The following is a 13110-nucleotide window of genomic DNA, read 5'->3' on the forward strand; positions in this document are numbered from 1 at the left end:
CTTTTCCAATTGATAAAGCATTGGAAAGTGTGTGTCAAGGTTTGTTGAAGTAAGGGAATATATAAAAGTTAGGCTAAATGTGCAGCATTTGCTTATGATAAAAGAAATGCCAAAATCATTTGTAGATACAGTTCAAGATGATGTAGATATCCTCCAGCCTAATCTCAACTGTGTTGTTACACACCAGCATCTAAGGAGTTTATGATTGCAAAATATGTTTAAGAAATTGTAAGTGAAGTCTGACAACTTTTTAATATTTAATTTTGATTTTGTATGTTTTTGTAAGATTTTATTGTGTATTTTAAATTATGTTAGTGTGTGTGTGTATATGCATTTGAGTGCATTGCCCATGGAAGTCAAAAGTCAGCATTGGGTCTCCTGGACCTGTTTGCTATAAACTGAACTTGGGTCCTCTGTATAAGCAGTAAACATTTAACAGATGAGCCATCTCTCCAACCCCAGACTTTTCATTTCAACTACAAAGATTGTGTTTTACATTTTTTTTCCTAAAAATGTTCTTAAGTGTATGTCAAAGGTAGAACAAAATATGAACAGGCCCACATCAGTAAGTTTTGTAATTATTTAAGACAATTGCTATGTGGATGATTGTTCTTAGACTTAAAGGAGTCCTGTAGCTGGAATAAAGTTTGAAAGTTAATAACTTGTTTCAAAGTTGATAGTAAAGATTAGTTCATGATACATGCAAAAAGTAAACAGCCAAAATGAGGAAAATGTGGTACTTTATCAGACACGTTTCTTGAGTAATAACACTTTTTTTTTGACATTGAATATTGCCTTCCCTTCCAAGAACTAATAATAGACAATGCAGCTGCAGAGACCATGGTGTTCCATTGTGCTTGCCTTGTATCTACAGGGCCTCATATTTGTTCCCTAGCACTGGGGAGAGGGGAGAGGAAAAGTAACTTCACTCTAAATGTATATGAAATGCTGATTGATAACAAATAGTTGTTGTCTAAGTCAACATTTATTCTTACAGTTCTACTCTTATTTTTAAATTTTAGTATCAGTATCAGAAAGTGGAGTGAAAAGAATTCGAATTAGATAAATATTCCACTTGTGTATTCAGAATAGTTAATACGAAAGCATGTTGAATTAATGCTGAAAGAAAACAGCATTAATTTAATGAGGATTTGTCTGTGTGTTAGGAATAAATTTGCCATAGTACATACACATTTACCTTTGATAGTGTTTCCTCTGGATATTCAAGGAAACTATCTAAAATTTTTTTCATAAAAATGCTAACTTTAGAGAACAGTGCTACACTAGTAGTAAAGACTAAAAGGCAACATATTTTGCTATGTACTCTTCAGGCTTTGGGAGCTTTGAAATCCACATTGCCATGTGGAAAACTAAATACAAGAACACAATTAATTGTGCTTAACTTGGGTTTTCTTTTTCTTTTCTTTTTTTTTTTTTTGAGACAAGGTTTCTCTGTGTAGTTTCAGAGCCTATCCTGGAACTCACTCTGTAGACCAAGCTGTCCTCAAACTCACAGAGATCTACCTGCCTCTGCCTCCTGAGTGCTGGGATTAAAGGGATGCACCACCACTGCCCAGCTTAACTAGAGTTTTCTAAATCTGTCTACAGGAATTGACATTTGTCTCTCTCCTGCCTCAACACACTGGTGTAGTTGCCTGAAGCATTAGTACACGTGTCGACTAACGCATCAAAGAAATCATTTTTAGACAATGAGCTCAGGCCCCCATTATTGATGAAATTAGGTCATGAGGCCAGTGCTGCTTGTAAAGTCACAAATAGTAAATATTTTAGGATCTAGGGGCCACAAGTGGTCTGTGTTGCATATTCCTTTGTTTCTTTTACCACATTTTGAAAACACAAAAGCATTTTTAGCTTGAGGGCCATATACAAGAGAATGTACTCCAAAATGCATATGGCCTTAGAGTCAGAGCTTGTGAACTCTGAATTAAATAATAGAAATTATTTTTAAAAGATGACTATAAAGAAGAAAGTATAATTAATTAACTAAGTCAAATCACATGCAGGTAGCTAGTCAAATGCGGTTTGGGGCAGCAAGTAGACACAATGGCATAGAGAAAATTAGGCGTGGACAATGGGTTTAATTTATGATGATGGGATCAGGACTGGGTTTAGAAATTTGTTTAACTGAAAATTATGAAAAGATGCTTTGGTTAAATATACCTATGCATCAAGTTATATTTAAAATTTATGATTATGATTCATTATTGTGATTATTATGATTATGTGACTATAATATCTGTGGAGGTGCATGTGTCATGGTGAGTGTGGACAGCAGAGAAGAATTTTATGGTATTGGATCTCTCCCTTCACCTTTAGGAGATTCAGGGATCAAATTCAGGTCATTAGACCTGTGCATCAAGTAAATCCTATTGAGCCAAGACATTGAGTGCTAAATGTGATTTTATAAACTAGCATTTATTAGGGTACCCTGTACTACTAAGATTTTTATAGCACTCTGAACTGAGTGAGCATAAGTACACAATTTCTTCTCACTCTTCAGGTATATCAATAAGAAAACCTGATTTAGTATGTGCTAAATTCCTTAGAGTAAAATAGGAAGAAATACAAGTTTTAAGTCCAAATTTGTGATTTCAAAGTTAGAAAAATTACATAACAAAGCAAAGTTAGAAAAATTATATAACAAAGCAAGCTATGCAAATTTAAAGAAAGTATTAATCAGTAAGAAAAATGAGTATATATTAAGAATTTTTGTTTAGGTGAAACTAATGAGTAATAGAATACATATTTAAATTTACAATATTCAAAATATGTTGGTTGTGAAAGTAAAGGACTAGAGAAAGTTATGCTTCCAAGTGCCGTATTGATATGAATTTATTTTTTTTCTAGAGGTATGCTCATAGTAAAAGATAAATGAGGGAAAAATCAAAATACAATCAAGAATATTGGATCTGTGATATTTATTTATTTATACATTTCTGCAAAGGATATACAAATTTTACATTTGGAAAGGAATGTGGAAGTGGCTTAACTTTAGCTAATGTTATTGTGTGATGGTTTTCTATGTTTCACATGTCCTATACAACTTTTGGATTTTACAACAGAAAGAATCCACTGTTATTAGGTTCTTTGCTTTGAAGGTATGTTCTTTGACATGGAAAATCTTATCACAGTTCCATTTCTGGACTCAAGGCATTGAATGTAATTGAATTCAAGACATTGAATGTAAAGTAGGAGTTCCAATCCACTATCCAGCTAATTTACTTCGAATGTAATAATGATGTGCACTAGACATAATATCTTGTGAGTTCTCTCTTTCCAGGTGATGTATGGCAGGGTGCATTCCATGCAAACTGAAGTCAGCAGACTGAGGTGCCGCACAGGGCTTCCTTCTATGATTACAATCATTCTACCTCCCCAGGTTTGGCCAGATGGGGGTGCCTCTCTTAATTTAACCAAATATCTCTATTGTGTTACTATTTCTCCTTTTGGGGCCTGACCAGATAGCTTTATTGAGCTGCCCACAAGGCTGCCTGGATCCCCACTCTACAGCTCTCTGAGATGTGTCAGTCTGAAGACCTGAATAAGCCTGAGGAAGATGCTCTACCATTCCTTCTGATGTGCTTACATCAGGACCGGCACTGTCTGGTCTGAGCTTCATCTGTCATTTGATTGCAAGGTGATTTCAAACTTCTCCCTCCTAGCAGCTACGTCTTACTTCTACATGACAGGGTGTCAGCATCACTGTTGAACAGAAAGCAGTTTTTGTTTTTGTTTTTAACACAGTTAACATTTCTGCGAAGGGTTTAAAACCCAGCTATCCTGTTGAGCAGAGCATGGCCCTCTGTGGATAGCTTGGGTCTTTGTGCCTGAAGGACTCCCCCATTGTACACCTGTCTTGACAGATTGAGGCCCTAAAACAGTATCGCTTAGTCACACACTAACCAGCAGGGGGAAAGTCTGTGCTTTTTATTAAAGCATACCTACTGGCTTAATGTTTGGAATTCAGTTCTACCTATAAATCAACATCAGAGCATACAACCCAGCGTGTTCAAGTGCTTTGTTTAGACATCAAAGGAAGAACACAGGCAAGCAGGATGATAGAAATATAACTAATCACTTGCAAATACATCTTTCCTGTCAGTGGGAGCTTAACCTTTCTGTTTAATGTGACGGAGAAAATGCAGGTATTTCCATCCTATCTGCTTCCTTTAAAGAAATATAGACTTGTTTCTGCGGAAATAGGTACTCGTTCTCTATGCAACGCAGAGCAAAGCGAGGCATGGAAGGAAGTCACAAGAAAGTAAACCCTGTCAAAATCTAAAAGCTGATTGTCACTTAGTGAAGGACAAATGCACTCTCATTGAATTTTCTATCTGGTAGAAGAAGGGGAAAATATTTGTGACTAAGTAGAGTTAGGCTCAAAAGTCAAATATAATTTTTAAAGGGACTTTTGTTTTTATAAACATAGGAAGAGGAATTCCTTATTTGTTTTTTGACTGTCAGTGAATGCAGTTTGCTCTTCTGTGGTGCATTGATTGGGATCAATTAAACTTCATCTTCTTCTCACGGTTTAGCCATCCATGAAGGGCCTAGCAAGGATTTATTTGAGGTGCTCAGAAAAATCCTAGAATCTATAAACCCTTCCTTTAATTTAAATGCTACAGATTACAAGAGAACATTTGGTCACCTGCATGGATCAGTGGGATTAGAGACATCAAAGGAAAAACATTAAAAAAGAAAAAGAAAAAGAAAAGAAACATAGAGAAACAACAAAAAGTGCCCCAGTACCTGGTCAGGAGGCAATGCTGAGGCGAATGTGAGGTTCGGCTGTGATTCGGTACTCCTGAATGGACGAACTCTGTACCTGTGCTGGTCTTCCATCTGAATCTGGGAGAAACTATAGAGGCAAGACAGCTCAGACTGAGCATCTCCGCAAAGGGATCTTTCTGTTTCTTTCCTGTTTGGTATCTCTGTACAGGGTTGGAAATCTTGATTTTCAAATATACAAGTGTAATGAAAACATTTGTGGATGCTGTAAGAACCATGGATGATTGGTATTTGATATCTGATAATTGTATGTCAGTGTAGTTCTCCTCATGTACCTGAGAGTTGATGTTTTCTAGTGATACTGGTACCCACGTTAATCTCATAATAAGGGGAAAAGGCAGAACTACTGACTTTGACACATCTGAGACTGTCTTGGGTCAGTAGTATGTTGTGAAATCTTGAGTAATCAGTATTTTGGAAGTTTTGGAAAATAAATTAACTCTCCCATAGAACACACTAAATTGCACTTTCTAAAACCTATATACCCTATTTAGCAGTGGTAGTATTGCTCCTTAAACAACACAGCATAGGGTCAATGTTTTTATGTCAAATCTAGATGACTCAAGAAAATGGTATAGTTAATCGATTCAATATCTCCCTGCTTAGTATTTATGATGGTACATTTTCCTTAAGGAGCAAGATGGTTTTCTTCTGATATTGTAGCAGAATAATAATGAGTTGTCCTTGATCACACAAGTTTTATCTCGCACCTGTGCCCTGGTGTCTGGAAGCACTTCTCCACTGTACTTTCAGATATATCAGCACTACCAAATAGAGCATGGCTGTGGCCTCCCACTCTTTACTCCCCTCATGTTCCACCCCAGAAATGTGCTCTGTGCAGAACATGGGCACTACGTGGGAGTATTCACATATATCAAGGTTAATAGCCAATTCCCACTGGCAAATGCTAATCCATGTTGCCAATGAGTCTTCACTGGAATAAAATGTGGCAGTTGAGCCCAATTAAACAAGGCTTGTCTAACAGCACCACAGAATTATGGCACTATTAAAATGCTAATGCACACACAGTGCTTTGAAAGAGATGGTAACATCCTTGAGGGCAAGAGTTTGTTCTGTCCTTAGGTTGTGTACTGCATGGAGGAAAGTGGAACACTTAACGATTTTATTCGTAACAGCAAGCTAATTCTCTTTGTTTCAAGAAAAATTTAAGAGTGAAAATAACTTCCTGGGGCTTTCTTCTCAGAAGGAGGAAATAAATTGGTGACTTACAGAAATCAAGTCTGGGGGATCTTAACACCATTAGAAACTTCTGTAACATTCAGGAGATGGAAAGTTAAAAAGTCAGAGGGAATCCACATGTGCTCTGGAAGGAAGGCTGGGCACGGCTCCCTCTAAGTAACCCTGTGCAGGGCACCTCAGTTCTGACATTCTCTAGAGCTTCCACACCTTTCTTCTTTAGGCTGAAACCCAGAACCTTCCCAGTGATATTTCTTTCATGCTTTCAAGGCAGACTAATGCACTGTTCTATACCCAAAAGTGAGTGAAAATACAGAAGTGTTTAGAATGGGTTGTCATGATCAACTACCAGTTCACAAGAACCTCTACAAAAGCACTAGGTGTTGGTGTAGTATAACGAAGTGGCAGAATAGGCTGAGTGGGTGGAGTTTACCAAAAGGATTTGGGAAACGAGTCACCATTATTGAAGTACTAAAAAACTAGTGACTCTTGGTTACTATCTGTCCATCTGACAAAACTCTACATAAGGATCAGAGAAAACATTAAATGAGATACTCTGATTCTTTTATACTCTCAAATCTTAAAATCAATTTAAATCTATTTATTAAACAAAAGTTACATATATGTCTAAAGTTCATTTATGTTTCATAGCTTTCCCTTTTGAAGTTGCCTGGGTAGTCATCTGATCTTGAGAGTCAATGTTTGAAATAAACACGTATGGATGTATATTGTCAAGTATATTATATATTTTATTAAACAGATACATTAATTAAGCCATTAGTGACTTTTTTTTTTTTTTTTTTGGTTTTTCGAGACAGGGTTTCTCTGTGTAGCTTTGCGCCTTTCCTGGAACTCGCTTTGGAGACCAGGCTGGCCTCGAACTCACAGAGATCCGCCTGGCTCTGCCTCCCGAGTGCTGGGATTAAAGGCGTGCGCCACCACTGCCCGGCCCATTAGTGACTTTTGAACATGAACAGAGAATAAAATTTTCTTCAAAACAGTTTTCTCTGGTAGCATTTATTTAATTGTTGGGTTTCTGTGATTTCTGACTCATTTCTGGAAGCTGGAGACAGTTGTGTTAATGAATTGACCAGCATTTTTCATGGTACTCCACCTCATAGTCAGCCTCGAATCAGGCCATAACAACACAGAATGCTTAGGCCACATTTGCAGAATCAGATTTCCTCCCATTGAAGGAAATTACGCATGTGAGTAACAGATGTTGGCAGATCAGTCTCTGCCTTCTCTTTCCTGAGCTCCGCACTTATAGCTGGACATGTAACATGTTGTTAAATGTGCTCACATATCTTCACAAGAGACTAGTAAGTCAACAGAAATAAACAAACAAACAAACAAAAACCCTGCTCCTATTTGCTTCACTTAGGCAGACAAATCTACAAATAAATACCTCTAATTGCAATAGAGGATATTACATATTCTTTACCTATTTCTATCACCTTGGTAGAGAGAAGAGGTCTAGTCAATACTTCTAAGAACTTTGTGTAAATGAAATTACTTTTTCTGTATATATTTTACTGAATTGTGTACTTTCAAGTACTGCTTTAATGGAGTTCCAGACCCCACATATATAAAATCAGTCCTAACCTGTGATGTGAACTATGATATTATATGTTCAGTACACTGGAAAACCAGTGGTTGCTTCTTGTTCATTTTTCATTGGCCCTGAAACATGAACAGATGATTCTCATCCTAACTTTGACAACAACACAAGAGATGCATTCAAGCAAGGTGAATTTTCCGAGGGTAGATACTGTAACCAGTCTCCTCAGAAATGACCATAAGTTGAGTACAGTCAAAAACATGCATATTATTTCCACCTGAACCAGAGTCTAAAACCATTTAAACAACACAATGTTTCCCTATCTTTTTCAGATTATTAAATCTGCCATTGTTTTCCCAAGATAGCTAATTATTTTTTCTCCTCAGCTTTAGTTATCTGCAGGAGACAACTTGAAGCTTAAATAGTTTTTTTATGTCCACAAATCCATCCTTAACACACATAGGAGCAATATGCAACACACACACAAACACACACACACACACACACACACACACACACACACACACACACTCTCACACATACACACACACACACTCACACATACACACATACACACACACACACACACACACACACACACACACACACACACACACAGTCTTCTCTTCTATAAGACTTTATGAACAAGTAGAATGGAAGCCACTTGAAAGGCTTGGAGAAAACTTTCAATAATAATCCTTAAGTCTCCTGTCATCCTTTGTAGGGAAGAAAGAAGAGGAGGAAACGTGGGCAGTCATCATCAGGAGATATTGCCTTGGTGCATAGATGATCAAAAAGAAAGGTCTTCCCTAGTCAGCTCTAGGCTCTTGCAATAGTCAAACAGCTCATCTCTCTGCCTACTGACTAAGACAGAACATCGGGTCCTGCTTGCACCGATCCTCCAGCTCCACTCCTTGAGCTTGGCATTCAGAACTCCTCAACTGCATTGCAGCCTATGGGAAGATGTTTCTTAATAGGTTCTCAGCCCAAAGGAATTCTAGTCCTCCCCCTCTGGCTGGTCTATGGGTTCTCCTCGAGAATTCCAAGGAATTATAACATGGGCATACTTTTCATATTTGGGAGTAAGGTGTCTGAGTTCAGTTTATTACATTAAATTTATTTTTTTCACTTTTATCCATCTCCTAATATAACGATCACTTTTGTTTTCTGCATAATGCTGACATCCATAAAGTACAACCTTCCACAGTTGCAGTAACCTAAATATAGATTTTTTTCCCCTTCTGGACACCACAGCCTACTACGGGTTTAATCCAGGCTCAAGTTTCTCTAAATCCAATGGATACACAACTCACAGAACTCAGAAAAAAAAATATCTGGCTTGCTTACTTTAAAGAACAAAGGACTGTATTCCATGTTCTATATGGCAGACAAACTCATGAAACTTAAAACGTTTAGATAGTATAGCATTCGGTTCTATTGGTTAGAGGAAGTAATAATTCCTTTTTTATTTATCAACTTAAAGACAAATTGTGAGCCAGTGAAAAGTGAAGTGAATTGGAAATTTTTATATACTTTTGGTGTAACTCTATAATTATTCATGTTATACTGACTAATTCGCCCTTCTTCATGGTGTCTAGGTTTTCCTCTTCTGAATAGGAATAATAAACATATGCTTAAAACCAAGCTAACATCTGTGAAGTTTTACAAGGGGCCCATATAATTTTGAGCTAAGGCTCTGCTTCCCCAAGCTTGAGGTTATAACCCAAATAGAAAATTAAAAACTAAAACTACTCTTCCAGAAAAGGATATCCTTGCAGGATACTAAACTTCAAAGGTGACATAGATAGGAAACACAGCTATGTTTATCTGTGTAGAAAAGAAACCACCAGGTGGGACACATGATAGAGACACACAAATTAGGAAGGCTGGGTTAAAACTGTGTGAGTAACAGACCCTCACTAATCCTTATCCATCTTAGGTACACATGACATACTTAGCAATAGTTTATTTCCCACAGAATCTTTCCAAATAAGGGATTTACCTGAAGCAGAAAGTTCAATAGTACATTAAGGTATATATACATATATATCATATCAATGTAGAGAAGCATGTTATAAAAACAATATGTTTTTGAACCCCCCCCAAAATTGATAATGTGATAATCACATTATGGATATCTGTATCATATGTGACTGTCATGTGATCAAACAGGAATGGTTTGTCATCATAGTTAGTAATTCTTATCTTCTAACACTAGAAGGTTCTTGCCAGAAGATATGCTTTATAAGGCACTGTATTGTCTAGAATATAAAAGGAGTCCAGAATATATAAATTGCAAGGGGTTCAGGAACAGCTGAGACATAAAAGACTCATTAACTCAAAATTAGAAATGGAAAGTTTGAAATATTTTTTTTCTTTTTTTAATTTTTATTCATTTTTACTCTGAAACTTTAAGAGATTTTAATAAATTTTAGATATTTTCAAGTAGAATATTATGGTAATAATTCAGGCAAAATTTAACACATAATATTACACACACACAATGTTGCATTATTCTTTTTTTAAATTTATTTATTTAAAATAAGTTTTTTTTCATTTTGCATACCAATCCTAGCATTATTCTTAATGTGGAATACAATATTCTTAATTTGGAATATAGGAACACTTTCATATCTAATAAGAACCTCTAAGGATAAAAGCATGTAGAACAAAAAAGAGTGTGTTAAAACGGTCCTACTTCAAAAATATTCTTATTGAGGACTACATGCACATGCACACAGACACACACTTTGCCATTCTTTACAGAAACCTGCCACAGACAGCTCTTTCCCTTCTTAATGCTGTTTAGTAAATACTTTTAAACTTTTGTGGTTTTCTTTGTTATTTTACTTTACTACCTCCGTCGTTATAACAGACCCACACTGGCTACCTCATTAGCACGAGAGACCACTAACATCTACTGATGCTTGCCTGGCACCATGTATTTACATATTCCTTCCTCTTCTTCCTCCTCTTTAATTTCCTTTTGTATTAAGCACGGTGCACCGTCTCCTAGTGGTAGCATGAGGGAAATCACAAGCTCACTGCACTGCACCACTGTGACAGAATGTCATTTCAATTGCCTTATTAACCATATGAAAAAATATATCACAACCGTGAGAAAACTTCTCAGTTATCTATATCTTCCCCCTTAGGCTATTGTCATAAGCCACTGGCATACTAAGGGGAGTGTACTAATTCAGTTGTCAGCTGGTTCACCTATTAAAAAGGGGGAAAATACCAGCAAAAAATACGAAACCCATAACAGGAGTGCTGGAGAGGTCTGGAGAGCTCTGTCCATTTGTAGTCCCGAATTAAACACTCGCTCAAAAAATATCCTATTTGAACTGTCAGGGAGAATGCTGCTGTCACACATCTATCTTGGTAATGAGACATTAGTGTTGTGAAGGCACCTTCTGGAGGAACATAAGACCAGGGGCTCATGCTTGAAGTTTTGAGGTGGAAAGTAAGTATGCAGGTATCAATCGCCTCCTGTTCTTTTATGAGACAAATTTGTGAGGAAGTTATAAAAGTAAACTAGTCTGGAAGTCGAATCAAAATCATAGGCAAGGCAATTAAAAATACACATATTCACAGAGAGAAAGAGAGAGGGAAGGGAGAGAGAGAGAGAGAGAGAGAGAGAGAGAGAGAGAGAGAGAGAGAGAGAGAGAGATTTATGAACCTAAATGCTAGTATGAAATATAGAGATATCAAAGTTGTTAGATTTGACCAGAAAAATGGGAATATGCTGATTCTGGAAGACTCATATTTCAATATAGGAAAATGAAGATTTGATTTAATATATAAATGTTGTGTTTTTAAGCTACTAAATATGGAAATATGCATGGCAGCTGATATTTAAAGCATATGTAAAATATGCTTGCTTGATCATAACAGCTAAGGTAATTCCCTATGTCTGTGGAAAATGACTTTTAAACCTTCATGCTTTGTTCTTTGTGCTTGATTGCTTGAAACAGAGCTTTACCATGTAAATCTGATTGTGAGCCAGGCTGGCCTCCAACTCACAGAGATCCACCTGCCTCTGCCCCTAGTGCTGGAATTAAAGCATGGACCACCATTCTTGCCCGATATATGTGCTTTGCACTAAAACAATACTTGATTTGATAACACCCAAGAATACCAAAGTGATATTATGCCGTTCATACACTGCAGCAGATGCCAGACACTCTGCAGAGGGCTTTATGGTTTATTCTATTGGCGTCTTCTTTAATCTGGCAAATGATAGAGTGTGTGTGCGTGTGTGTGCATGTGTGTGCGTGTGTGCGTGTGTGCGTGTGTGCGTGTGTGTGTGTGTGTGTGTGTGCATGTGTGCCCGTGTGTGTGCGTGTGTGCCCGCGTGTGCGTGTGTGTGCGTGTGTGCGTGTGTGCCCGCGTGTGTGCGTGTGTGCCCGCGTGTGCGTGTGTGGTCATAGTTCAATTTCTGTAGAGTGTCTTTTCTTCACCTGCTGTTACATGATTGACAGGTCACCAGCATCATGGCCTTTGAACACAGGGCTGACTCCAGACTCTTTGGGTTTTCCTCTGAAGCACAGTGACTCATGTGAATCGGTACAAAAAGTTTTAATTTTGAATCCACATTAAAAGCCATAAATTGTAAAAGTAAGTTCACTTACATACAGGATGTAAGACTTCAATGTGTCCTTTGGGATTATCCATTAATATAAGATATTAGAAACATCTGTGGTTTTCCCTGTTTTCCCACAGTCTTGGACTGTTTTTCACCTAATTATAAATAACTGTGTTGTCCTTACCATTTGCTAATTTTTAATTCCACATAGATTCTTGAGGTATTCTAATTAAGAAAACCTATATGTGGCAGCTTTAATGTAGCCTTTAAAACTCATATTTTTGTAGATATGAGAAAAGGCCACTGTGTGCTTTCAAGGTGTACATGGGAGACCATGAAAAATGTACAAGGCTATACAAAATTCCTTGGTAAGAGTTTTGATTGCACAGTGAAAATCTAGATTTACAACTTTAGCCACATACAAGACAGTACTGCATAAAATATGCCGTCTCTGTCCTCACATCTATTTTGAGTGTTTGCTCTGTTCTTTGTTCAGTCTTTAAAAGGAATATGACTGGTCCAGCTCATGAGATCCAAAAGTAGAAGACTCAGAAAATCCTATGAGATGGTGGTCTTTGAGGGGATGCATACAGCTCATCCAATCAGTTGTATAAATGGTAGTCTATGATTTGGAAGGTTCTTTTCAGACAGTATAGGCTTGGAGGAGCATGAAAAATTATGTAGGGCTTTATGGGAGGGGGGTGAAAATAGTTTTTTTTATTATCTCTTTGGTAGACAAAAGACACTGTTCTACCAAGGAAATCAGTATACCACAATTGTGTTTTAGGAAAGTTATTCAGAAAGAGAAGTCCCAACATTGGTGCAAAGTCTCAGCTTAGGTTACCTTCACTGATCCTTATGAAATACAGTATTTCTGTGGGATACTTCCTTCCACAGATGCTCATAAAGATAAGCCCTACATGACAAGTGAAAGATCTGAGAGATGAGAAGTTTA

This window comes from Peromyscus californicus, unplaced genomic scaffold, assembly GCF_007827085.1.
Source record: "Peromyscus californicus insignis strain IS unplaced genomic scaffold, ASM782708v3 Scaffold_19__1_contigs__length_69161282, whole genome shotgun sequence".
Lineage (NCBI taxonomy): Eukaryota > Metazoa > Chordata > Mammalia > Rodentia > Cricetidae > Peromyscus > Peromyscus californicus.